Raw genomic sequence first — 27,981 nt, 5'->3', positions numbered from 1 at the left:
ACACTGGTACAACAGATGATTTAGTATCAGACACACATGCAAACGACACATGACCTGACTTCTTGACAGAGACTGAAGAGACCGACAGTTCAACAGTTGACACACTTGGAGAGACTAAGCAAGGTGGCAGCTTATAATTTGACTTACTGACTGGGATTGGGGCTAACAGTTCACACTCAGGGTTATTGGCGGAAACTGGACAGACAGGAACATCATAATCAGACACATAGACACATAACTCAGAATCACGAGCATTGATTGGAACTGGACTGGCTAGACAGACAGACGTATCATAAGTAGATTCACTGACTGACACTGGTACAACAGATGATTTAGTATCAGACACACATGCAAACGACACATGACCTGACTTCTTGACAGAAACTGAAGAGACCGACAGTTCAACAGTTGACACACTTGGAGAGACTAAGCAAGGTGGCAGCTTATAATTTGACTTACTGACTGGGATTAGTGAGACGGATGATTCAACAGACATATTTGTGGAGAAAGAACAGGTCGATAGTCCATATTTAGATTCACTGACTGGAACTGGCAAGACAGAGTGTTCACAAACAGCCTCCTCGGCTGTGACAGATAAGGCTGAGAGTCTAAAATCAGCTTCTTCAGCTGGGTCAGCCTCCATGGCCGGGTCAGAACAGGATAAGAGTTCACAGGCAGCCTCTGCAGCTAGGTTGAGACAGGGCAATAGTTCACAATCAGCCTCCTTGGACAGTTCAGGACAGAGCAAGAGTTCACAGGCGGCCTCATTGGCCGATTCAGGACAGAACGAGAGGTCACTGGCAGCCTCTGCGGCTGGATCGGGGCAAAACAAGGGTTAAAAAATGGCCTCCGTGGCCAGTCCGGGCAAAGATGGTGGTGCATCACTGGGTGCCACCACCGCGCAAGGAGCTGAAGTGAGTGCCGCCTCCTCAAGAGGTTCTGCAGCATGTGCTGCCACCTCTGGAGAAACTGCAGCAGGCATCATCGCCTCTGGGGACACAGCAGAGAGCACCGCAACCTCGGGAGGTTCTGCAGCATCAGCTGCCACCTCTGGAGATGTCATAGCAGGTGCCACCGCCTCTAGAGTCTCAGCGGTGGTGTACCCAAATACACCATAAAGTGACTCCCATTATGGGAAACGCGGCAGACAGAGGAATCAATTTAGGGACAAATGGGCTAGGGTGAGTAGGTTTGGGAATACCAGCTGTGCGTGCTGACACCAGCAGTGGATCTTCGATGTTTGATGTCAATCTCTGATATTTCGTGATAGACAAGACTGTGAAGGGCTGCGGTACGACAACCGCGACAAGACGTGACTCTGGAAAATTAGACAACACATGGCGAGGCCCTGGTAGATCAGCTGTGACGTGACGTGACTCTGGACGGTCAGCTGTGACGTGACGTGACTCTGGACGGTCAGCCGTGACGTGACGTGACTCCGGACGGTCAGCCATGTAAGAACTAACAGTTAAACAAATAGACTTATTTTTCCTAATTTCCTGCATATTCTATAGGAGAAGCATACTATGGAACTGTGAAGAATTGTGTCCTGGGAAAATGTATGACCCGTTAAATAAAAATAAAGCTTGCACTCTTTATTTGTACGTTACCCATGACGTATTCAGCTAAAAATTTCTCTCTTAGCAAAAATCCTGCTTTTCATTTCACGATCAATTCCGAGAAAGTTCACCGAAAGTGTATGTAGACGTGAGACAGGTCAATAAGCATGTCCATGGGGGTCTTACGTAATTTAAAATTAATCATAGTTTTTGACTACATGCTGTGCACCTCAGGAAAAATTATATTACAGAGAAAGAGAAGAGGTTAAAGATCTGCCTTCCTCACTGCAGTCAGGTGGCTTTATTATAGAATATGGATATGGTTAAAGCCGGTTTATCCTTGCCTAAAGAAAGGCAAGTAGACAGGAGGGATTGTACTCAGTCTGTCATATTCCTCTCAGTCTTCTTTCATTTTTAGTGCACTTAAATCTCATTTGCGGCCAAGCATGGTGTCAGCTTTTTTATAAGTAACCCTGGCCGGAGGTGACAGACTATAATATCACCCACAATTCATTTTGATGGTCTCAAGACGAAAAGTTCTCTCTTTTATACAGTTATATTACAGTAATATCTTTAGGGGATGAATTGCAGTGCGAGCCACCAAAAGGCATTGCAAATATGGCTTATTTAAAAATTCCAGGAGAGATTCACATTGTTTGAGTTTGGGACAAATGATGGGAAAATTGGTGTTGCACTATGATGAACCTCCTCATAGATGCACGATAAAGTCCATCAGATCTCTAGGGGTGTTATTAGCTGTGTCACCTACTCTAAACTGTTGAATTGTCACATCAAATGACCTGCAAAAAGGCTGTAGCTCCTCTCATCTCTGTGACTTTTAGGTAATCAACACTCAGTAACGGTTGTTATGGAAACAGAAGCTGGTAACCACTTTGTCACAGTTGAAGAGTAAACCAGAAAAAAGCACGGTGTGGGTAGAAGCTGTCCTTTTGTTGTACATTGATCTGAGAGCACTTTTAGATTTTTTCCCTCATACTGATAGGATTTGGATGTATATGTGGGGAGCTCATCCTGGATCTGTGTAATGCAAGAACCCTCTGCTCGGAGCCAAAACACTTCAGTGCTTTTCAGCTGTTTTTAGGGCAAATTGAAAAATCGTAAGAAATCTAGAACGTTAATTTCCTGGTTAAGGGAAATAACTTTCTTACTGTACAATTCTATAAGTTTGTAACGTAAATCTGCATGATTATTGACTCCGGTTATGAGTAAACAATGAACACGTCAAGTGTGATACAAGTAAGGTTTTATTAACTACATAAACACTTAAACTAGTCTAACATACTACATAAACACATTAAGCCGGTCTAACATACACATACACACACACACACATACAGTTGGTATAGGAAAGGGTTAAAGTTTAACTCAGCATAGAAAGAGGCATAAAGAATGGATTTTATGGAACACTTTGCATGTATATTCAACAGATCAAAGCCTTCAGGGATATGTCAGATTCTGAGTTCAAACACACCTTGTAGAAAGGTGTAACTGATACTTAATGCATCAATTAAATCGACTAAGTTTGATACTTGCGTATGTCTGAAAAAGATTCCTGATGCAATCTTAAGGCCCCAAGATCTTGCTGAAGTTGGTTGATGAGAAAGAGCTAGTTTGAGTCAGAATCACTTGATGAATGAAAAGGACTAGGCCGGAGCCTGGCACGAGCTTTGGTATCCTGGAGCGTTTCTCACATCTTCATCTTAGCATCTCACTGAACCACCGAACAGGGGCGGGTCACATGGAGTGTGGCCTTTTAAAGCCTGCAGAGATTCACGGCTCTCAAGATGGGTTCGTCCAATGAGGAAGGCTGAAATCCCAAGCGGGAGGTTGGAAATACTGAGGATTTTTATGAGTCTTTGTCTGTAAGCATGGTATTTTGCATATGTAATTCGCTGGAGTGTTGAGGCACAAATTAGTACCGATTCTTAGAACATCAATATGTTGCATAGGTATCAGCATATAATATACACACTTGTTTCGATCATAAGAAGGCGAATTCATAGATACTAGACATGAAATAGTTACTTATATGAATGAGTGGTTTATCGTAAGCATGAATAAAAATAGTCTATAATACAACAGATTAAATACAACACAGCAATAATATACACAATGGCCTGAAGAAAATGGGTGTTCATTCAAAGAAGGTTTTCCTATGAATTAATTAGTAGAAAAGTCCATTTCTCCTGTGCATTTGTGTCCCTTTGTTTCTGGAGAAAGCAGAATGAGAGCCGGCTCGCATTCCACAAGGTTGTAAATGTATCGGGTTACCATGAGACCAGGGTCTTGTTCGGCGTCCTGGGGGGTTACAAAGTATTTGTGAAATCTAGCTAACAAAATATATATTGTGTGTTGGAGTGTTCCAGACGCTACAGTAGGTTTAGGTTTAGTAGAATAAGCTGACAAAGAAAGTGTTAGAAGATATTAAGCAGACAGTCTACTAATACTCTACTAACTGCTAGTTGACATGTAATTACAAAGTTACATACTGTTAATAGAATGTCTAAAGTGGACTATCGAAATAAAGTGTTACCCAAATTTGTTAGCAGTATGCTCAAGGAGGATGCGAACGAGCCAAACACAGATAAAAGAAGAATGGCGAACGCTTGTCTCCAAAGCAGCAGCATGCTGGGAACTATCTTTAACACAATAGAAACGTCAGCATCTAGTCATCACAGCCACTGTCCTGCTGTTAGCACCAGAATGGCAGTTAAGTCTGAATGAAATCATGTCTGTCTCATGCGAAGTTTGTCTGTTTTTGTGGCTCAAACGCAGCTGTAGGCTTACAGGTGCTGAGAGACATGACCATCATACAAGCACTGTAGGATTATCCTCTCTGCAGGCTCTCTGATCTAAAGATAGGCCTGCCTGCCTGTTCTAATTGAGCAAAAAAGCTCTGGTGATCAAACTTTAGGTGTATAACTTCCTTTTGCTTTTTGTATTACCTGCTGGGAATGAGTGAGTCAGAACAGGAAGACACAGACACAACTGAGTCTGTTTCCTGTGGGATTGTTGAAGGACATGAATTCTGATGCTGTTTCTCATTCCGCTTCCTAGTTCCCTATGTTGTGAATCAATGGACACTGCTATTTAAAAGTTCGGGGTCGGTAAGATTCCCCCCCCCCCCCCCCCACATGTTTTTGAAAGGAGTCTTCAAGTCTCAAGAAGTCATTACTCCAGTCTTCAGTGTCACATGATCCTTTAGAAATCATTCTAATATACTGGTTTGCTGCTCAAGAAACATTATCACAGTTGAAAATAGTCGTGCTGCTTAATATTTTTCTGGAAACTGTGATTTGGTTCAGGATTCTTTGATGAATACAAAGTTCAAAAGAACACCATATATTTGAAATATAATTTTTTTAATAACATTATACACATCTTTACTGTCACTTTTAATCAGTTTAATGTGTCCTTAGTAAATAAAAATAATAATTTCTTTACAAAACCTACTTTTAAACACAAATTAAAACTACAAAAAACTACAACTACAAAAACATTTTTAAAAAACAAAATAGAAAATTGCCTTTTAATTAGACAATTGTTTTTGTTTTTTTTACAATTTCATACACCACCCTGACATCATTCACTTTAAGCCACACAAATATAGACCTATTTGTGTTTTATTCAAAGTAGGAAAAAATATTTTAAATAATACATATACATAAAAAAACTGACCCCAAACTTTTGAATACTACTGAGGCTTGAACAGATATTTGGGTACAAATATGTGTACTTCTGACACGTCACTATATTAAAACCCATTTCCCTGGTTTTAACCAAAATTATGCCCAGACATCTGCTGCACATAACAGCACTGTCCCTATGTGAGAAAATTCAGTACAGAGAGTAATGAAGAAGACTGACATGAAGCTCAAAGGGCCAATCTGTCTCAGGATTGTCATGGTAAAGTTATGGATATCGACATATTTCACCTCAAATGTCACCTTGGACTTCCAAAATCGCAGATATTTCAAAAATGTCCATGAATAAATAAACAAATAAACTAGATGGGGAAATACGGGTGAGTTAGCCTACTGTGTATTGCATTGTTGTTATTAACAGGGGGGATTCAATAGCGTCGTCATCTTGGCAGGTGGAGTGCCAGCACTGAAGAGCAGGAAGGGCGCGCACCAGCAGCAAACAGCACGCGGGTACTGCCAATTAGCGTGGCGCAGGGGGATCGGCTGTCCCTCACGCAGACTGACAGGGAGCTGCGCGGGGTTGCCGTGGTAGCAGCTGGAGGCTCGCTATGGCGTTTGAAAGGTACGGTGTCTGCTCCTCAGAGTCCAGCCTGTGGTCAAACCTGACGTACCGGTGACACTGAATGAAGCGGCTTCTAGAGTCTGTCCTGTGGGAAAGCGCAGGCAGTTCATGTGGAAATGAAGCACTGAGCTTCTTTTCAGTGTGGCGTGTTACCTCTACTGTAAATAATGTGCCCGGTTAATCTGTGAGCATGAAAAAAAGAGCTCAATTACCAGAGAGATGGATTTCTGCCTGATTTTAAACCGGTAAATAATACACTCATTTACTCACAGGAGCGTCTGACCCCAAACGCATTATTTCCACTCCAGTGCACTTTCATCTTGACAGTAATGCCATACTAAATGATTACCATATTCATGCACTATGGTATTTACATGGTACTCTGCTTACACAAATTACATAGAAGAATTCCCATCCCTGTTGGAAAATCCAACTTGGTTTTGATAATAACTGGCTGAACTAGTAGACCATCTTGAACCAGGAACAAACCAGCTACAAGTCTGTCATACCAGCTTGAAATGGGCAACCTGGTTTTTGAAACATGGTGGTTAGTAGAGTGTATAACTAGTATGAACAGGGGACAGTTCAAATTCAGTTAGAGAATATGTTGTAAATCCCCCCCAACTACGGGCCTTCCAAGCAAATGGAAGAAACAAGCAGAGTCGTGTGCAGAACAATCTTTATTGGACACTTCTTCAACACTTTAAAAATAAGTACATACAAAAGACATAAACAACACTTCTAAAAATACACAAATCACAATGGCAGTAACAATCACATAACAATTCCTGATACTATGCAGTGGCCACCTACAGCATCATACACTCTTAAAAATAAAGGTGCTTCACGATGCCATAGATGAACCTTTTAGTCTAAATGGTTCCATAAAGAACCTTTAACATCTGAAGAACCTTTCTGTTTCACAAAAGTTTCTTTGGGGCGAAAAAAGGTTCTTCAGATTATAAAAAGGTAAGAAAGAGATGGTTCTTTAAAGAACCTTTGACTGAATGGTTCTTTGTGGAACCAAAAATGGTTCTTCTATGGCATCGCTTGAAGAACCTTTTGAAGCACCTTTATTTTTAAGAGTGTACCTTACCAGCAATATCAATATCCCATTGGATAACTCAGTGCTTGGGAGAACAAAACAAAACAAAGAAAAAAGAAATTACAAAAAAAAAAATACTTCAATTCAAACAAAAATCTTAAAATACACATATTCAAACCAAATGTGTGAATTATACCTAATAAATCACCCACACACAAAATAAACAACCCACGCCCCAATTCACTCAATAAAGAAATTAACAAAATAAACTACAAATGAATACAATTCAATAAATAAAATAATGAATACAATAGCAACTAATCCCAACACACACAACCACGTGACTGTTGAATCACGGTAGTGGTTGCGTACATCTTAAACACACACACAGGTGCACTTGAGGGAAGCCCACGAATCTCTCTGTAGCCCAGCAGGATACCCACTGACGAATCGCCTTGCAGCAGCAAAACAGTAACGGACAGATTTCTGCAGCACAATTGACTGGCCCCCCGGTAATAATGGTGAACGACCCACCAATACTGCCTGGATCACGCCAAAGATGCGTTGATATGGTTGAACACCCTCAGGCCCACACACAAAATTAGGACATTTCAGCCTTGTCTCGATCCACGCCGATTAATACGAGCTTATTAATCGAAACTTGTCGAAATGAAAGCGTAAATATCAACTTTGTAAAATTAAGTAAAACCTACTCAACTTTTCTGATACTGGTGTTTCCATCATGCACTGGGGCATGAATAATTAATAAGGTTGATTTTTTTTTTGCTGTTTTCCAGCTGTATTTACACTGTTTTATCATTGTTTTTGTTGTTAGATTTTAGTAACTTGCGATTTTGTTACATCTGGAGTTCATTTTCTACACAAAAAGACATTCATACTCAACAACGATCCACAGAATGTTACTGTCATTGTGTATTGTGTACCAAGTATTGAAGTCCCGGGTGAGTCTACATGATATCTATTGTATTAATTGCTTAGATGTTTCTGAGTACAACATATACACTTTAAAAGCATGGTTGAATTCTGTGCTATATTGAGTAAAATCAAAGTATTTGTAAAACCTAAGTAAGGTTTGTCTAAGTAAAAATTACTCAATCTTTTACTGGCCAGGTTAAAGTTACTTGTTTTCTTTGTTAAATTTACTTAACTTAGGTGAGTAGATTTTACTAGACAATAACAGGTAAATTGTACAGAGCGGCAGCAGTAAAATATACTTAAAATGTGTTAAAATTATTATAAAGACTTTATGAAGTAAATCCTACGAGTGATTTTTTTCAGTGAATCATGTGAAGTGTGACCAATAGAAGACGGTATGACCTCTTAGTTGAATTTTTTAAAAAAAACTTTAAAGCTGCTGGTTTGCAACGTTGCAGGAAAATTGAGTAGATTTTATATTTTTACATTTTTGATTTATTATTGTTTGTTGTATGTTGAATGTATGTTTCTAAGAAATGCGTCCCTCAAGAGCGTTTTGTAATATCAAGACCGTTGCAGTGTCTGCAGAATTGCTCAGTCTAGTGTGACTGCTTTTAACTGCTGTATCTTTAAAGTGCGGTCACATTAGTGAAAGTTTGCAGGCAAAAAAAAAAAGGTTCTTTGGCAATAGTGTGGCAGTGTATAAAGCAAAGCTCACACAGAAGTCACTTTCAAACCAAGGCAGCTTTCTGCATATCCATGTTACCAATTTGAACCTGTTGCGAAATCTGCTGGTCAAATATTTTCTGCTCTCACCCAAAACTCCTGATCATGTGGATTTCACCCGTGAAAATTTGCTGAGCAACAGTAAATGTGACTGCACTTTTATTGTTTTCCTTTTCTCTTCTTCATTGTTGATCTCATTTGAAAATGATCTGCTCTACCAGAAGAACAGATGCGTGATGAGAGAAAGAGTCAATATAATGCATGAGTTTCTCTGGGAGAAGTGCTCAGCCCATTGGTGATTGAAAAAGCTCCCAATCTTAGCCACTGTCTATAGCCATAATAAATCATTAATTGGATTGAAAGACCCTTACAAATAAACACACACATAACAGTGCTCCTCCACCATCTCCTCTGTTCTCCTGGCACCCAGATGGTTGTTTTCTGCCTTTGTTACAAAAGTTTCTGGCCTTAACTTAGGCGGAGGTCTGAAGGGTGTCAGATGGCTCACTTGGGATCAAACACACACTCATGTTGAATGAGTATAGAGCTAATTTGGATGCTTTCTTTCCATTAATTACCTCCAAGCATTCTTCTGTCTCCAGCTCCTCTGAGAAGCATTTGTTTCGCAAACAGTCGTTATGGCTGTAATCAGCTATTTTCTCTCTACAAACACTAATTGTTTTAAAGATGCTATGGTTAATATCAGCAGCAGAGTTTTTTTCCTTTGTCGTTAAAGTAATCCTGAATCAAGTATAATTTCATGAATGAATATGTTCTAAGAGAACGCTTGACATTTTCCTCAGCTCACACCCTGAATTTCAAACACATACAGTCCTCCAATCATCCACAGACTTAGACTGTCCCCTAGTGGCTGATACCTTAATGAGTGAACATCTGCTCTTGGCAGTATCTGGAAAAAAATTGCAAACAGCCTCCTGATTAATATTGTTAGAGAAAGTCTGTGCGCACTGCTGTTCAGATGTTTGGGGTCTTTTTTTTTTTTTTTTAGGAAGGATGCATTAATTTGAAGTGTCATGCTTTCCACAAAAATATTAAGATTCATGTGACACTGAAGACTGGAGTAATGATGCTGAAAATTCAGCTTTGCATCCCAGGAATAAATTACATTTAAAAATATATTAAAATAGATGTTTTATTTCTATATCAATTTTAATTATTTTAACTATTTTTAATTGTAATAATATTTCCCAATATTACTGTTTATTACTGTATTTTCATCAAATAAATGCAGATTTGGTGAGCATAAGAGTCTTTCAAAAACATTTTTCCAACCCCAAACTTCTTAATGTATACAATACACCGGGGGGGAAATGGTGTAGAAACAATTTTCACTAGTAAATTGCTCAAATAATTAAAGAAATGGCAGTAACACATTACGTCGATCTTGAAATTTTGAAGTAGAAAGACTTTTATAGTATTATATTGTAAAGCACTCCAATAATCTGTTTTATTTACAACATTTTTTTTTTTTTACACTTTACTTCTCAAAGGTCTTGGCCTGTTAGTCTACAAAACTAAAGCATGACATTAATAGAGATCTTTTTCAGAATGGCTAACATCTACTTCCAGAAAAAATGCTCTTGGTCCAGTGAACGACCTTTTTAACAACTCTTGTGAAGGTGGTTTACTTTTTATCACCTAATGTGATCTGAGATTGGACATCCATTCTAACGTTTTCTGTCTATACATTGACATTCGCACTGCAGATGTACGATTGCAATCACGACCGAATGGCCATTTGACTGCGATAGATGTATTTCCTTTCTCCATTCTGAGGCAGTCTAAATTGAATGTGTTAATAAGAAGATATCTTATCTGCTTGAATTGCACAGGGACGTGTAGGACGGATTACAGACTCCTGACAGTAAGGCCCATTGTGTTCGGCCACACCACAAGATGTGTAACTGTCCTGTCATAGAAACCAGACCATTGTGGACTGGAAATGATCAGATTTCTTCTCCCGCTACCCTCCACTCATCCTCACCCTCGACACCCACACACGAACGCTGTTTTTCTTTTTTCCCCCCCTCTGTTTCCCCCTTCTTTTGTTTGGCTTGGGAAAGGCAGCTGCTCTTCTTTTCTCCTTCCTCCCATGTGGGAAAAGAAAGAGCGAGGATTGAAATAGCGCACAAAAATAGAAATAGGCCTTAAACTGCTTTTATAAAAAGAGACAAAGCTGAAAAGAATCTCCTTATTCATTATGATTAAGGCCCATTGTGTTCGGCCACACCACAAGATGTGATGAGATCGTATCCAGTCCTGTGTACAGCGCTGGTGAACTCTGAATGAGTGTCAGGAGTGTGTTCTGTGTTATCTCTGACAGACTACTTTTTCTGCAGGGAGAGGATGTGAGGTTAGGTGTATGTGTAGCAGCGGAAATGGAGAACAAACATCTGAGCTGACCGTTTTCTTCATGTGAGGGAATATGGATTTGATCTTGCCAGACTTCATGTTCATGTCTGTTTCGGTTAGACCACAAAGGCAAATAAAAGACAAGGCACCAGGGCAGACAGGGATGCTTTCACTTTTTCTGGCTGGGTTTATTGATCATTGGACATCATGCAGAGCTCAACGTCTTAGGTTGTTTAGAGAGCGGCCTTTCTGAGAGGCGGGGTCAGATTCTGGCTTTTTGCTTCTTGAAACCACAAATGCTCCAGCAGGACTCCCCAATGCGAAGCTCTGTCTGGATCAAGGCTGTACACACACACATTCTTCCATCCTGCTGTTATAAGACCACAAACACTTCTATCGCATGTCCATCTTCTCAAAGGAGCATAGGTGCATTCACGCCATGTGGAAATTACCAGGATTATGAGATTCGGACTTGCAAAAAGCATTCACATCCTCGTAGAACAATTTTTTCAGATATCTAGCTTGTACCACCTGATTGCTGAAACGTCATGCAGAAACACAAAATGGAGTTAAGAAGTTATCTCATAATATTTCTGTAATATTAAACATATATAATACAGTTTAATGTAGCTACAGCACAGAGTTGAAAAATTATCTAATTTACCGCTAAATAAACTATACCTGTATTTATAAGACATTTGTATAGTTACTTATTTTATTGTGCTTTTGTTGATTGATTACATTGATTACACTGATTAATTTTAGCATTAATAGTGTTGCAACAGAAACACATAAACAAATTGAAGCCATACCATTCCAAGAACATCAACAGCTCTGAGTAGAACGTTTTGGTTGTCATCTTTATGGTAATTATGACATGCCATAACCATGGAACACCTTGTATTGGTGAGTCACCTTTAAGTATGACAATTTAGCTGTCATACATTCTCTAACAGTGGTTCTCAAACTTTTTAAGCCAAGTAACATTTAATAAACCAAATGATATGGTTATTTTACCATATCAATTATCAGCCAATATTAAAGTAGTTTTTTGTTTGAGTGTGTGTGTTTGTGTGTGTGCGTGTGTGTGTGTCAGTTGATATTATATTGTATTGTATTTATTTATATTTACCTTTTTCACATCTAATAAATTCATCTTTTACAACACTAATAATAATATTAGTCTAATAACACCATTAAGTCTAATCTTCAGCAGATCTGAAAAGTATACATTTTTCATAATAGCATATTCTGAACATTATAAATATTACAATACCTGCATTAACTTGTAGCATTTAAAGTGATTGATTTTCGTTTTTAGTGTACTATTTTTACTTTTATTTTTTTTTTTGACAAAATATTATAGAATTTTAACATTGGGCATTTATCGGTTAGTGGCCATAATGTGAAAATAATTATTTGCTTATTGATATCGACCAACATTTTTAAATGATGCCATATTTCTTCCCACTTTTCAGTCACCTCAATCTAAGTCGCCTGCTTTCTTTTCAGTGAACAGAACAGTACTTTCAACACATATTCACATCTGGCTTTGCAATTGTAGGAATGTGGTCTATGCATTAGAGACTTCCATGCGCAAATAAAATGTAAAATGAATAAAGGTCAGAAATTAGAAAATAAACCCACAAAACACGAACCTAAAACACTAAATTGTATTGTTAATTTCTAGAATCATGATGCATACCACTTCATGTGCCACAGATTGAGAACCACTGCTTTAATACATTAATCAAATGACCATATACAGTATGTTGTTAGACATCTGAATAATTTAAAAACAGTCCATGGAAGACTCTATTGTGCCAATGACTACGGCTGAGGTGAGAATTAAAGATATATATACAGTAGATGTGATGGCGAAGGAGAATAAAATGATTTTGGAATAGATGGAGTGATTGAGATTGAATAAACCTGATCCCCTTTTGTGTCCTGCTCAGATTCAAAAATACCAATCATTTCTCTGGGTGGCTCAAGTCATTCTCCCCACCGGACTCCCTAGGATTAAATTGATTTTTACCTCCTTTTTTCACCCTCCCTTCTCCCTAAAATTGCAATTTGCTGGTTCAGATGGATTACAAAGAGGGAAATCACTGGAGAGAGACAGGATCCACGCTTTCCCGCTAGGCAAAGCAATAAGAACTGGAGCGCACAACAAAGAGTGGAGCGAAATTAGCTGCCTGATGGACAGCACACACTCGCTCAACGGGACAAAAGCCTTCATAATGACCAGTTGACAGGCAGACGGCCATTACCACACACACAATGCCATGATAAGATAAAACAGATCTGTAACTGTCCTGTCATAGAAACCAGACCATTGTGGACTGGAAATGATCAGATTTCTTCTCCCGCTACCCTCCACTCATCCTCACCCTCGACACCCACACACGAACGCTGTTTTTCTTTTTTCCCCCCCTCTGTTTCCCCCTTCTTTTGTTTGGCTTGGGAAAGGCAGCTGCTCTTCTTTTCTCCTTCCTCCCATGTGGGAAAAGAAAGAGCGAGGATTGAAATAGCGCACAAAAATAGAAATAGGCCTTAAACTGCTTTTATAAAAAGAGACAAAGCTGAAAAGAATCTCCTTATTCATTATGATTACAGTATAATTCAAGATTGACTGACCATCTCCCAACTTTTCACGCTCCTTCTGGTTTCATCCTCTTTTGTGAGCTCTCAATGACAAACACACTAAAACACACCAACAGAGTCATTTATCCATATTCATGTGATATCTGAATGCTGTTGGCATCTTTGAGTATTTAGTTGAGTATTCCAACAAGACACTGTTTTATAAAGAGAATTAAAAAAACATCTGGACACACATAATCGTCCAAGAAAGACAGTCGGTCGTTGTCTGCCATCTTGGAAAGGTTCAGCTGCATATGCCTTCAGACTACTACTGTCAAAGCCCTGGCCTGACCCATCGCTTGATGAGTCCCCTACTGGCTTTTTAATTACCTGCACTCTTCGGTGGCCTGGAGTGTCAGTGCTTTATGGTAAAAATTCAATTCAAAGTTCTATTCTATTTAAAGTTCTCTATAAATCCGGATAAGTAGCCAGACACTGTCCACAAGGCTTCTACTTCTTGCCTCCTCTACTTAATCCAGGTCCAAATCAAGACAGGTGGCACATTCAATTTTGATTGGAATGAATGATGGCACAATGCTTTTTCGCAATGCAGCCTGGTCAATAGTTAACTTTAACTCTTTAGGTGCTAAATTAAGCATCTACCACCTAAATTAAGCATGCACTGGCTTTAAACACCATTTAAAACCATGGAGTGGGCCTACGAAGCCTAGTGCCATAATATGAACAGCTCACATGTTCTCCACCACCAGTTCCAATGGATTCCTCGCATAAGCATGAACATCATACTCAGAGATGGTCTTATTTTTGGAGATACCATTGGAGAAAGCATATCAACCAACTTGAATCACATGTTTCTTGATTGACGTCATTGAATATTGTTGTGTGACAGTTAATCACTGTTTCGGATACCACTGAAAGAATGAGAAGTGCTGTGAAACCTACCTGTCGCAAAAACATTTTCTGTGTAAACTCTAAAAATAGACTAATTCAAAATGAATGTTTGATGGCAAACATGTTGAAGATAAGCAATATGCTGTTGATTCATTAAATGATAGGCCTCAGCTGTTTTCCCACAAAAGCAGTTTATTCAGTGTAATGAAACCTCTCCTCCATTGATGTCCTTTCCAAGGCCTTTCATCTTCTTCTCTGTGTACTGAAGTGTTATGCTTTTTTGTGGCTAACCTTGGAGACTTGCCTTAAAGCTGCTTAAAGCGTTCACTGCTTCTCAGCTGTTTATAATTGAACTATTACTTTCTATCACATTCAGGTTACAGATAATATTATTGTCAGATGTTTGTATCAAGTCATTCTATGTTATTCAACTAAATAAATTAAGCAAAATATATGCTGAAATAAAAAAATAAAAATGTAAATAAGTGTAGAATACCCAGGAGGCCACTAAAGCTTTAGCTGTATTAATAACATTTATCCACAAGGGGGCGATACACACTATGAAATAAGCGTGGAGCTGCAAGTATCACTGTTACATTCACTGACCACAGGCTGATGTTTTCAGGATGTTTTCTAAGAGCAAGTTGAGATTGTGATTGAAATAATTTATTGACCAAGACAGTGATAATAGAGATTCTCAATATGTTGGTTATTTTGAATGTCATGGGCAATAATTGTCAAGTAGGCCAGTGTTATGAATTGATACTGTTTTTGTCTGTTGTGTTGAGTCTCCAGTCCAGTCCAGTCATGTCTAAAGTGTCTTCTCTGTTCTAGATGGCTGTTTTCTGTAGCAGCTGTTGACATCAGTATTGACAGGTAAGTGGTGCTGTTATGTGAAAATTCTGTCATTTACTCATCCCCACGTCGTTTCAAACCTGTATGAATGTCTTTCTTCTTCTGAACAGAAATTATGATATATAACAGTTTGTATGTTATACAATGAAAACTGGTTTTCATTGACTTCTATAGCTTCCTATGGAAGTTAATGGATCCATCAGCTAGTTCGGTTAAACACATTCTTCAAAATATCTTCTTTTGTGTTCAGCAGAAGGAAAATAATTCATACAGGTTTGGAACAACAGGTTGATTAAATGATGACATAATTTTTATTTTTGGGTGAACAATCCATATAAGGCCAATCAGAATGATGTCTTGCCTTTTTTCATAATGCATAAAGTTATATTAACACATAAGATATACTAATACATCATCAGAAAATTTGAATAAGTTTTTTTTTTTTTTTTTTTTTTCTCACCACCTAACAACGCTCTGGCAACCCACAACAAAGTGTTATTATAGTTTTGAGCTTCTGATGATGTTTAGTTTTTATGTTGTGAATTATTATTTCAGTTTAATTTTAGTTTTTTTTACTATATTTTATAGGTTTTTTTCAGTATGTTTAATTTTTAGTTTACTTTTAGTAAGGCTTTGTTTAAAAAAAAGTTACATATTTTGTTTTGACAAGAACAGAAGAAATGTAAATTTCAATACTTTCAAAATCTGTGATTAATGTTGATTAACTCTGAAAACTGAAACTCTGAACTCTGAAAACACATCCAATTAATTGAAAGCAATACATTTCAGATTTCATATTCCTTAGTTTCACAGCAAAATAATTTACTAACTTTAATTGACAACTATTATATACTGTTTGTCTATTCAACTTACCCGTAAACACAAGACTGTGATCTTCTGCCAGGAACATCAGGTCAATCTGCTGCTGTCCAGAATCAGATGGTTTGTCTTCGTCTGGCATCTCAGCTGAGACCTGTCCACTCTGGGTGACCTTACAGTAGCTGTGAAGAACCAGTGGTGTAGCTCTCAGCATCACTGATGCACACAAGCCCTCACAGCACGTCAAGCTGCAAACTGTGTGAGGGACCCTAACCTACCTACTCAACTGTTTAAAACAACCTAAGTCAGCCAGCCACTCAAAACATCCTAACAACCACATAGCGACACATGAAAAACCAAACCGAGGAGTCCAACAACCACAACGCAACACACAAACAACCATTCAGAAAACCTTGGCAAACACAAGTCAATACACAGGAAACCCCCAAAAACATCCCGACAACCACATAGTGAAGCGATAAAAAACACTGACAATCACCAAAAACATCCTAAAAATCACACAGCAATGTGATGAAAATTTGCGTTAGAAAATAAAACTTACTTTACAAACTATAAACTCTACAAAATAAAACGTACTCTATAACTATGTACAATATGTACAGTATTTACATACGTAGGTCCTGCTCTGTGATATACAGTACATATCTGAATTAGCAAATAAAGAGTCCAGCCAGTTACTGAAAATGTGTTCTCGAAAAATGCTAGAAATTTCTAGAAAATGGGTTCTAGCAAACAAATAAAAAATAAAATAGGCAGTTGGTTCAGTTGAATGATTTAACATAAAATAAATTAAATACTGTTTTGTTATGTGGAAGAGAAAAAAACTCTTCTTAAAGGTAAAAGAAAATGCCCCTGAAAATAATGTAAAGGGATAGTTCACCTTCAGTTGCTGGTCCCCATTGACTTGCATAGTATTTTTTTCCATACTATGGAAGTCAATGGGGACCAGCAACTGAAAGGGTGAACTATCCCTTTAAAAGACTAAAATCTGGCCCCTTAATAAAAATAAGTGAATAAAACATAAAAACTTAATTCTCCACAGCATAAAATAGTCAAATGATTTGCATTACCATACATGACCAGTAGAGGACAGCAGCTTTCAACATTTGCTGCTCAACATGCTGTTTTTGTTTGTTTGTTTTTTTGTCACGGATTAAATTATTTAATTTGTTTCCAATAATTAAAAATGCATGCAGTTGTGCTTAGGCCCTTTAATTGGTTTGAAACAGATTTACATAACCTAAAATATCTAAAAACATGGTGATGAAGAATATTTGTTGATAAACAGCTATATGTAAAGGAAGTTTTGAAACAAGTCAAGCATGTACGCGGGAGATTTCTTATGCTTGTGAAGTCGGATTGCCCCTCCCTTGCCAGTTTTCTCTGCCCCTTGTTGTTGTGGGCCAGCTGGATGGGTGAGCAGCCCCCAAAACCTCTCAGAGAAGTCAAAGCCTTTGGTTCACATAAGCCAAGAAGTATCAAACTTTTACAAAGGAAATGTGGGACAAAACCCAACTATGCTAAACTCTTCTGTGGCTCAAGACTTTGTTTCCACCCTTCAATCTCTGCCTCTTTTTTTTCTTACTTTCACCCCCATTTTTGAAATTCCCAGTTTCGATTCATTTATTTACTCTCTCTCTCTTATCATCCTCGTTCTTTAAGTGTACGTTGTTCATTTGATCTCTTCCTGAAGTTGGTGGTGTGTGTGTATGTGCTTCATTATCAGAGAAGAGTAACAGCTTTGCATTTGGAGGCACATGAAAGCCATCCTGGGAGAAGAGTGAGCTTTTGTGTGGCAGAGTGAGATTGAGAGGGGTAATAGGGGAGGTCACCAACCCTGCCAGTCACGATTAGGGGGCATTAGGGACTTTTAGCCGAGTTAACACGCTGGTACAAGGGCCTTTTTGTCCGCAGCTCTCTCTGCCCCCATGCCATGGATAAAAATCAGCTCTCTCACCATCCATTTCTACGCCCCCAGCTGAAAATAGAGGAAGAGAGTTTTTGCTTTTGCCATTTTCTTGTATTGTTTTGATTTCGTTTCTTCTTTTTTTGCAACCCTCCACCTTTTCTTTCCTCATTTGATTCCAAGTGCACAATCAAAACGGCCATGAATGTAAATGAATCTGATTGAGGATCTTTCTCAGCTCCCAGGACAGACCAATGTGTTCACTCTTTAGATACACTATGCTGTGGATCCTGGCTCAGACTTCATCCTTTTGGCTTTTTTCCCCCTGTTGTTGTTGTGGATTTCCCAGTCTTGGGAAGCTGTTAAATTTTGGTATATTGAACTGAAGTAACGTAGTTATGCATGACTCAGGATGTTAAAGTTTATTGTCTATGTGTGATTAAAGGGAAGATGCTCTGCACACACTCATTAATAGGAAAACACAGCAGTGAAATGCATTCTCAGTTTGTGCCTCCTTCGCAGAGCCTTGGGGATGTACATGCAATTAAAGGGATAGTTAAGCAAAAATCTTACTGTTTAAAAGTTTGGGGTCAGTAAGGTTGTTTTTTGTTTTGGCTAAAAACATTTAGAATGTTTGTAGAGATTTCTTTTGAGCTTTTTATTTTATTAAAGAATCATGAAAAAAGATACCATGGTTTCCACAAAAATATTAAGCAGCACACCTGACATTAATTGACATTAATAAGAAATAAGCACCAAATCCGCCTACTAGAATGATTTCTGAAGGATCATTTGAGCAAATCCTGTCACAAAGCAATAACATTTGCCAGTTGAGCCAGCACAAGTTGATGCATTCACATGTTCTCTGTATTTTTGCCATTATAATATTCTAGTGAACCAGCTTTCAGCGAAGGAGAGCTGGAGAACCCTGGCCATCACAGTCTGTGTTTACGTCCTCCTTAAGTTCTTACAGGGAGGAGGGGTAGGTGAGGGTTGACATTCAAAGTGATATTGTAAGGATGCTTTTAAACACTACAAATTAAATTAATAAATCTTACTTATCCCAAACTTTTTGAAGGGTAGTGTATATCAGTACACGGAAGTGTTCTCAATAATGTTGCAAAGTCATAATTTTTAAATTGTTACTGCATGTTTTATAGGATATGACAGTCAACAGGCACATTTTCATGTCTAGTTCAATTTGGCATTTGTTTTCAGCTCTCACCATCATCATCACTGAATGGAGGACCAAGTACAGGCGGGAAATGAACACACAGACAGGACAACATTGCCAAGTCAAAAGCAGTGGATTCACTTCTCAACTTTGAAACCGTAAGTGACCAAATGCCATAGCAAAGTTGCCCTCGGTTGGCCATGGAGTGTTGTTAACAGTATTAGCATTGAAATATTACAAAATTTGTCTCTGTGTTCAAATGAAGTACTATAATTCAGAGGGTTTTGAAGTCAGCCACTTTGAGGATGCTATCCTGAAATATCAGGTAATGGCAATCACTTAGATACTTGGACTTTATAAGCTGTTGAGTGGAGAGATGCTGAGTTGGATTCTCTTTCTGGTCAGGCATGTGAATGGAAGACCAATGCTTCCCTGGCTCTCCTGAACCAAATCCAGAACCTGATTATTGGATTGGGGCTGTTGGCCGGGGTCCTTGCTTTGTGCATACTATGTTACAGTGGACAAGTTTAAAGTACAGTAATCACTGCTCATACTATTTGGAAATCTAGTTTTTATTGGTCTTGAGCATAATTTTTGTTGTTCATGCTCTGTTGTTATAATAGGTTGGTGACTATGTTCTCTTTGGAACCTACATTGTCCAGCTCTACACTCCACTCAACTGGTTTGGTACATATTATAGGTGAGATTAGAAAAGGAATACCTGGGGCCGGATTCACAAATCTTCTTAACAAAAAAAGTTATGAATAAATTCTACGTTTGTAAGATTGTTCCTTAGTGCAATTCTTGAAAAACTGAAAAACTCAAATGTTTTCTTAAGAACATGGTATTATTTGCTTGAACAGCAGTTCTTGCTGAAGACTTGCTGATCAGCTTGATCTAAAACGCCTGTATGTGTGCTTATCCCTAGTAAGATATAGCTAGTGTTCTGTTGTAATGCTTAGTATTTTATATATATATTTTTTTTTAAAGTACATTCATTAAAATTCTTATCTTTGGGGATTTAAGATAAGTTGGAGGTTATACTAACTTTAGGAAGTTATTTGCGGTGATTTTTAAGAACATTCTTTTCACAAATTCAAATTCTTCTCAAATTTTGTTTTAAAAGATTTAACAACATTTTTAGGAAATGTTTTGAAAATACAAAATATTCATAACTTTATTGAAGAATAAAATAGACGTTCATCAGAATTTCACTTTTAAGAAGGCTTTGTGAATCCAGCATCTGAATTTTAATTTTCATTTATTTATTTTCTTGCTCATATATTTACCATTTTGGCAATTACCAAACATTTCTGTTTGTTTCTCAGAATGATCCAAAGTGCATTTGTTGACATGGAGAAGAACATTCTTTTCACAAATTCAAATTCTTCTCAAATTTTGTTTTAAAAGATTTAACAACATTTTTAGGAAATGTTTTGAAAATACAAAATATTCATAACTTTATTGAAGAATAACATAGACGTTCATCCGAATTTCACTTTTAAGAAGGCTTTGTGAATCCAGCATCTGAATTTTATTTTCTTGCTCATATATTTACCATTTTGGCAATTACCAAACATTTCTGTTTGTTTCTCAGAATGATCCAAAGTGCATTTGTTGACATGGAGAGCATGTTTGATCTGCTAACAGAGGAAAGAGAGGTGAGTGGGTCATTTTGTTGTCAAGTTAAATTTAAATTGCTTTCAAATACTACTTTTACTAGTCAGCAGGTTTGTACAGAACAAGTACTTGACTAGTCAATTCCTAGAAGTCACATTGTGGCACCTCTGGGCATGCCAGCATTGGTCTTGTTGATTTATTGTCATGACCTCCTGCACTGACTCAAGTTACCCCCGTCCTTTGGGAACCCTCTCCCCAAAGTCACACAACCAACAGCCGGTCATTCCTTGACACTCCCAGTCCCTTTAGATTCGATTCATATGCAAATAATCTTTCTAAAACCCTTATTTGATCTTCACATTTCTTTTTATAAATTTGCAAAAGCAGTTGGAGCTAATTTGCAAACTGATTCTTGAACTTGACCAGAAAGAGGCCACAGTATTTTTGCCATGGTTTCAGTTTTAATGCATTCTTCAGGTTTGCTTAATTCACTGTCAGCCCAGTGCCCTGCTTGTCAACGTGTGTCCTGTGATGGATGCCAAAATTGTAATTTTGGCTTTATAATTTCCAGATTCCCTTCTGCTGTAGGTCAAGGATGATGTGAATGCGGAAGACCTGTTGTTCACAGAAGGAAGGGTTGATTTCCAGAACGTGTGCTTTAGCTACACTGCTGGGTGAGTCATGCTAATGTCATTGAGGGGACATGTTTGATAAGAACTTTTTTGTTGGTGATGTATCAGCTCGGTACTGAGAAACAGTGGTTTTGACATCTATATGTTTTTGAGTTAGCGTCTTTGAATGTTTATTTCCTGTTTTTTTGTCTACAGGAAAGAAATTCTCAGTGAAGTCTCATTTACAGTGATGCCTGGTCAGACAGTTGCACTGGTAAAGTAACGTCTGAATTGTTCATTTGTGAATATAGTGTGCTAAAACTAAAACGTCTAGAATAAGAAAGTGTGTAAAGGTGCAAGACGTTTACCCATGCTAATGTCTTATTTAACAGGTTGGTTCGTCCGGATCAGGAAAAAGCACCGTCATCCGCTTGCTTTTCCGTTTTATGACGTGCAGGGACATCTCTAAGGTCAGGAAACATTACAACAGAGGCATTTTTATGATCAGATGGTAAAGCTTCTATATAATTAGAAAGCTTCTAATTTTCTATAGAAAATTTTATAAAATTACCAAAGCAGAATCTGTAAGATTTTAGAGAAATTCTTGGATTTAAGGTTAGAAGAATAGTTCAAATTTAGCATTAGTTAACATTCCAAGCCCAAAAGACTTCTGTTCATCTTTAAAACACAAATGAAGATATTAGGAATATTCTCATAATTTTTGTCCATGTATTGAAATTTAATGTAATTAACATTTTCAAGCTTCCAAAAGTTTATCATTCTTAAAAAGTCTTAAAAATATTTTAAAAGGTCTTAATTCAACCTTCCACAATTTAAAGGTATTCAATCAGAGCAGAGAGTCTTAAATTCAAAGGCATGGCATTAAGTTGCATGCACTGCAACAAAGAAAAAAAAAGAAAACTTATACTGAGTAGTGTATTCAAGTACAATCCTTAAATCAAGATGCATTTACTTCAGATGCAAAATTAAGATATGAAGTCTTGTTTTCTGAGAAATTGACCAAAATTAAGTTAGTTTATGCATAAAATGAACAAATATCTGTCAGTGGTTTATGAAAATTTATTTAATTTAAAGAACAGTTTAAGAAGAACATGTGATTAGAAGGTACAGTAAAAAGTTATTTCCATGTTCTAGTGTTTCGAGCAGAGCTATTCAAGCCTTAAGGTTTTTTTGTTTGTTTGTTTTTGTAAAAGGAATAAAGTATTGGAGATCTATTGGAATTGCAGAAACCCTGAGAAAGACATTGTAAAATTAATCTATAATCTATAAATTCACCTTTGCGTCACAGGTCACACTGTCGCTTATATTCCTCTTCCTGTTTTTAAAGTGAACATCATTTTATGCATAAGAGAAGCTGCATATTTTATAGGTCTAGACTGCAGCTATAAAAAAACATTTTAAGATTATACCAGATATCTCTCTCAACCCCACCTGCATGTCTGCTGACCCCAAGGTTGAAAACCTCTAATGTAGGGTTTGAATAGTGACAGGGCTGGTGTGTCTGACTGACTGAAGAGGACGAAGAGCTTGCATTAAAATGTGAAAAATGAATTTCCCACCGAGCTTACATCAGACAGTCTGCTTAAGAAGAGATTGTCCATGAGTTTTAGTCTCAATTTAATGTCAAAGTACTCTTTATATTTCTGTAGTAGCATTGATAATGAATAATGTTGTTATTGGTGTCGTGCATATATACTGTAGGCTAAGTCTTTTCAAGCACAGTGTGAAACTTTTATATCTTCTAAATCTATGAGACTTAAATGCTCTTTTCTCACAAAAACGTGACTGTTCAGTTTACCTCTCTGAAAAGCCATGGGAATACACATGCTCAGTGATTGTACAGCATAGAGCAGTGTGTAACAATAGCCTGTTTGAGGTGATGTTATACCAGACCATACTGTCACACTGTTAACTACAATGCAGTGACACCAGTGATGTAAGATGCAACCATAGATCATATAACATCAATTACACATGACAAGGTTCTAGGAATATGAATTACTATTCCCTCTTATTTCCAAGTAAACCTGCCCCCTGTGAATTAATCAGTGAGAGAAACGTAAATAATGAACAAGTAGCTGTTAGCTGCTTTTACTCGAGTGTCCTGAGGGAGACGGTGGCCTCTTGCACAGCGCTGGTCTCTGCTCAGAGCTGCTAGATTCTTGGACTGCTGGTCTGATCCAGGACAGAAGGTAGTTACCTTTGCTCACAGACCTATGTAGCATGGCTTAGCTCCCACGCATATATTAAGCAAATCTTTAAAAATGTAAAAAAACTGGAATATTTGTTTATAATAAGATGCACATATATATATTTTTTTTCTTTTGTTTTGGTGCTTTAATAGAGACACAGTACCTCAATCATAGTTCAATTCATGGTTTATGCAACCTCCTATGTATTTCTCCTCTTGATAGAGTTGAGATAATCGATTGGCTGAGAGATGGATGCTGTGGTTTGTCATTTAAATGGAGGAAGCACTGCTGACAAGCTGTGCTGGCAGAGAGAAGAGACCTCTCTGAAAAGCCATGGGAATACACATGCTCAGTGATTGTACAGCATAGAGCAGTGTGTAACAATAGCCTGTTTGAGGTGATGTTATACCAGACCATACTGTCACACTGTTAACTACAATGCAGTGACACCAGTGATGTAAGATGCAACCATAGATCATATAACATCAATTACACATGACAAGGTTCTAGGAATATGAATTACTATTCCCTCTTATTTCCAAGTAAACCTGCCCCCTGTGAATTAATCAGTGAGAGAAACGTAAATAATGAACAAGTAGCTGTTAGCTGCTTTTACTCGAGTGTCCTGAGGGAGACGGTGGCCTCTTGCACAGCGCTGGTCTCTGCTCAGAGCTGCTAGATTCTTGGACTGCTGGTCTGATCCAGGACAGAAGGTAGTTACCTTTGCTCACAGACCTATGTAGCATGGCTTAGCTCCCACGCATATATTAAGCAAATCTTTAAAAATTAAAAAAAACTGGAATATTTGTTTATAATAAGATGCACATATATATATTTTTTTTTTCTTTTGTTTTGGTGCTTTAATAGAGACACAGTACCTCAATCATAGTTCAATTCATGGTTTATGCAACCTCCTATGTATTTCTCCTCTTGAGAGAGTTGAGATAATCGATTGGCTGAGAGATGGATGCTGTGGTTTGTCATTTAAATGGAGGAAGCACTGCTGACAAGCTGTGCTGGCAGAGAGAAGAGGAGATGGAAAGGGAGGACAAGTAAATAGTTGTATCTCTCTCATCCGCTCCTACACATGCATTCACAGCCTCTCCAGTATCATGTCAAATCTATGAGAACCGCAACCCAGCGTTCAAGCGACTGCTTTCACACTTGCACACGATGGCCACACATTCCTGCTGCGTTAATGTGTTTGGAGCACAGCAGGAAGCATGAGGTAGGTCAGCGTGCCAGTACACTCATAGGGAGTGAGCGCTTTCTCACAGTACAGGCATGAGGGGAGATTTACTTTTATAGAGCAGCTGTCATCAGTTCAGCATCTCATCCCTCTCAATACTGGCCAGATCGAACTCATTAAACTCACTGAAACATTTGGACTCCTAAAGCATGAGCTGGCAAATGAATTGATCTTTCACCAAGTATTGCACTATATGAAGTATGTTGCGTGAAATTACATTACTATCCATGAATGCGAAATATTTATTAGACTGAGATGCACTCTTTGACTCTTGGGACTTCTTCAGTCAGGCCTCAAAAATCAATGTTGTTTTTTTTTAGGTGCTTTGAAATCTGTTTAAAATCTCATTTTTCTTAATGCAACTCACTCTGAACATTCAGATTTGATGTGGGGTTTATGTCGTTCATTGTGAAAGGAGTCGTTAGGTCAGGTGTTGCAACAAGAACACTTGACAAAATGTTTACTGCTGAAGTCTCACGCATAGTGAACCAAGTTTGCGTCGTTACTATGATAGTCAATGTTTATAAAGGCGACTGCAGCCTGAACAGAAAAATTGTTTAACGTAAAGGACTAAAAAGTGCTTTTTTTGCCCCAAAACCATTTTAATAGAGTTGTGGAAATCAGAAAGACTGAACGGTAAATGAAAATAAAATTCACTAAACAAGTCTTTTGCAGGGTTGGATATTCTCAATGTTTTCCAATTGTATGCAACAGCAATGGAAAACACATTTCTTGTGCCTTTTGCGACAAATGCAACAAAGTGCTATCTGATGTGTTGTGTGTGTGTGGGAATTGTAAAAATAGCATATGACAACAGAAATTCGACCTGGGCTGAGAAATCATAGACCTTTTCATATGGCCTTTTTTTGGGTGGGAGCAGGACTATATATATATAGATATAGATATTTCTCAGGTAAACGCTTTGGCACAAATAATAGATCAAAATATGAATCCCATGGCTGTTTTCTTTCTGGTGTTGGTCACTGATTCCACATTCTCCATGCAGCATTTGATGCCCTCGTGTTGTGAGAGCTGCACGTGAGATGGGAATCCATCCTGTCAGACAACGAGGGGAAAGTATGACTCAGAAATATCAGAGCTATTTCTCATCGTCTTTACAGCTGAATGAGTGTTGCTTTATGAATCTTGTCACTGAAATAAATGCACAAGTGCATTCCGTCTCTCTGAGTTTCCTGACTCGTAAAACAAATGGTTCAAATGCAAACAAGATGGAGAGAACAAATAATGTAGTTGGGGGCAAGGCAGGGAGCATGGAAAAGTTTGTAGTATGCTAATAATGACTAACATGAAAGGTTTGTTAAAAACGGTTTTGGATAAGAAACTTTCAAGGGTTGTAAATTGTTTATTTTCAAAGGAATTACAAGTGGCTTTTGATGGTAGAAAATTCAAGTTGTTTGCCAGCGTGTTTTAGGGAGGGATGGAGTGGGGTGCCGCTTGGCCTCATTGATCTTGTAAGTGATGGGAGCAGAGCAACACAGACACCACGCACTGACAGCTGACTGGCCACATGTACGTCATTCATCTTGACAGACAGTGCTGCTCACTCTTAAATGCTGTTTCTGTCATCAAGAGGAAGGTTCATTTCTGTATGTTACATTCAAGCGTGTATGTGTTTATGAGAACACCCTTTGAGAAGACGTCCTTTAGTTTAGATTTTTACCTGTTGTGTGGTTTGCATAAGTTATTTGACTTACGCTACCGGTCAAAAGTTTGAGGTCTGTAAGATTTTGTTTTGTATAACACTTCTATACAGCAAAGGTGCTTTAAATTAAATGTGACAATGAAAACATTTAAAATGTCACAAAATATTTATATTTCAAATGAATAGCTTTACCATTGCAGGAATAAATTTCATTTTAAATTATATTAGAATAAAAAAACTGTTATTTCCAATTGTAATAATATTTCACAGTATTTCCTTTCTTAGTGTATAAATTTAATTTTAAATAGTTGGTGCTCATATGGATGAAGTAGTTTTGAGTTCGGCCTGCAACATGTCTTTGTACCATTCCTTTTCTCTGTTGCCAGTAATTTCTTCTCCACTTTCCAGAGCTGTCATTGTGTTTTTGGTTTACATTTTTCACTGGTACTTCTACATCTTAGAAGACTTGCTGGCACTTCTAGCATAAATGCTTTAAAGAAGGAATAGTTCACCCGAAAATGAAAATTTGCCTGAAATTTACTCCAAGATGTGCATGAGTTTGTTTCTTTATCGGAATAGATTTGGAGAAATTTAGCATTACATCACTTGCTCACCAAGGGATCCTCTGCAGTGAATGGGTGCCGTCAGAATAAGAATATAGAATAAGAAGAATAAGAAGAAGAAAACAGCTGATAAAAACATCACAATAATACAGCTAATACAAGTTCTCTATCCATAATGTTGCTTTCTCCAGTGAAAAAAGTTCTCATGTCAATCAGGAGAGATATTTACACAGACCAAGCACCGCTTACAAGCGATAACCATTCTAAACAAAGATGTCTGTGGACTTTGATGTGAGAGGACAACAAAGTATACATTTTCAGCAAATTTTCATTTTTCGGTAAACTATTTTTTGGTTACACTTTATTTTAAGGTGTCCTTGTTACAGTGTTATTATACATTGAAGTACTGAGTAATATTATGTACTTACTATATGGTTAGGGTTAGGATTAGGGTTTGGCTTAGGGTTACTTGCATGTAATTATGCATAATTCATTGTTATTATAATAGTAAGTACATGTAGCGTGTAACAAGGACACCTTAAAATAAAGTGTTACCTATTTATTTTTTTTACTACTTTGTTTACTAACTACTGTCTATTTTTTGGGTTTGCTTAATGCTGTTTTACATCTAACTGCTTTCCTCTGTCTGTGGCATGGGAGCTATGGGTGCTTGTGTGTGTGTGTGTGTGTGTGTGTGTGTGTGTGTTTGTGTGGTTTCCACAAAGAAATGTATAAAACACAAAAGATTACAACACTGTAGAACATCACTGAATTAAATTAGCCTATACACTTTACATAAAAATCACATTTCTTATCAATATACATTTAATGATTAACGATAAAGACTAATAATAAGGAAAAGA

General features: G+C 37.7%; 1 pseudogene; it reads left to right on the top strand.

Annotated features, from left to right (window-relative positions):
• The first annotated feature begins 842 nt into the window (after nucleotides 1–842).
• Nucleotides 843–27,981, top strand: part of LOC107593019 (ATP-binding cassette sub-family B member 6, mitochondrial-like) — a 61,720-nt pseudogene continuing 34,581 nt past the window's right edge.

This window comes from Sinocyclocheilus grahami, unplaced genomic scaffold (assembly GCF_001515645.1).
Source record: "Sinocyclocheilus grahami isolate Dianchi unplaced genomic scaffold, SAMN03320097.WGS_v1.1 scaffold162.1, whole genome shotgun sequence".
In the NCBI taxonomy this organism is placed as follows: domain Eukaryota; kingdom Metazoa; phylum Chordata; class Actinopteri; order Cypriniformes; family Cyprinidae; genus Sinocyclocheilus; species Sinocyclocheilus grahami.
This window is presented reverse-complemented; position numbering and strand designations above follow the sequence as displayed.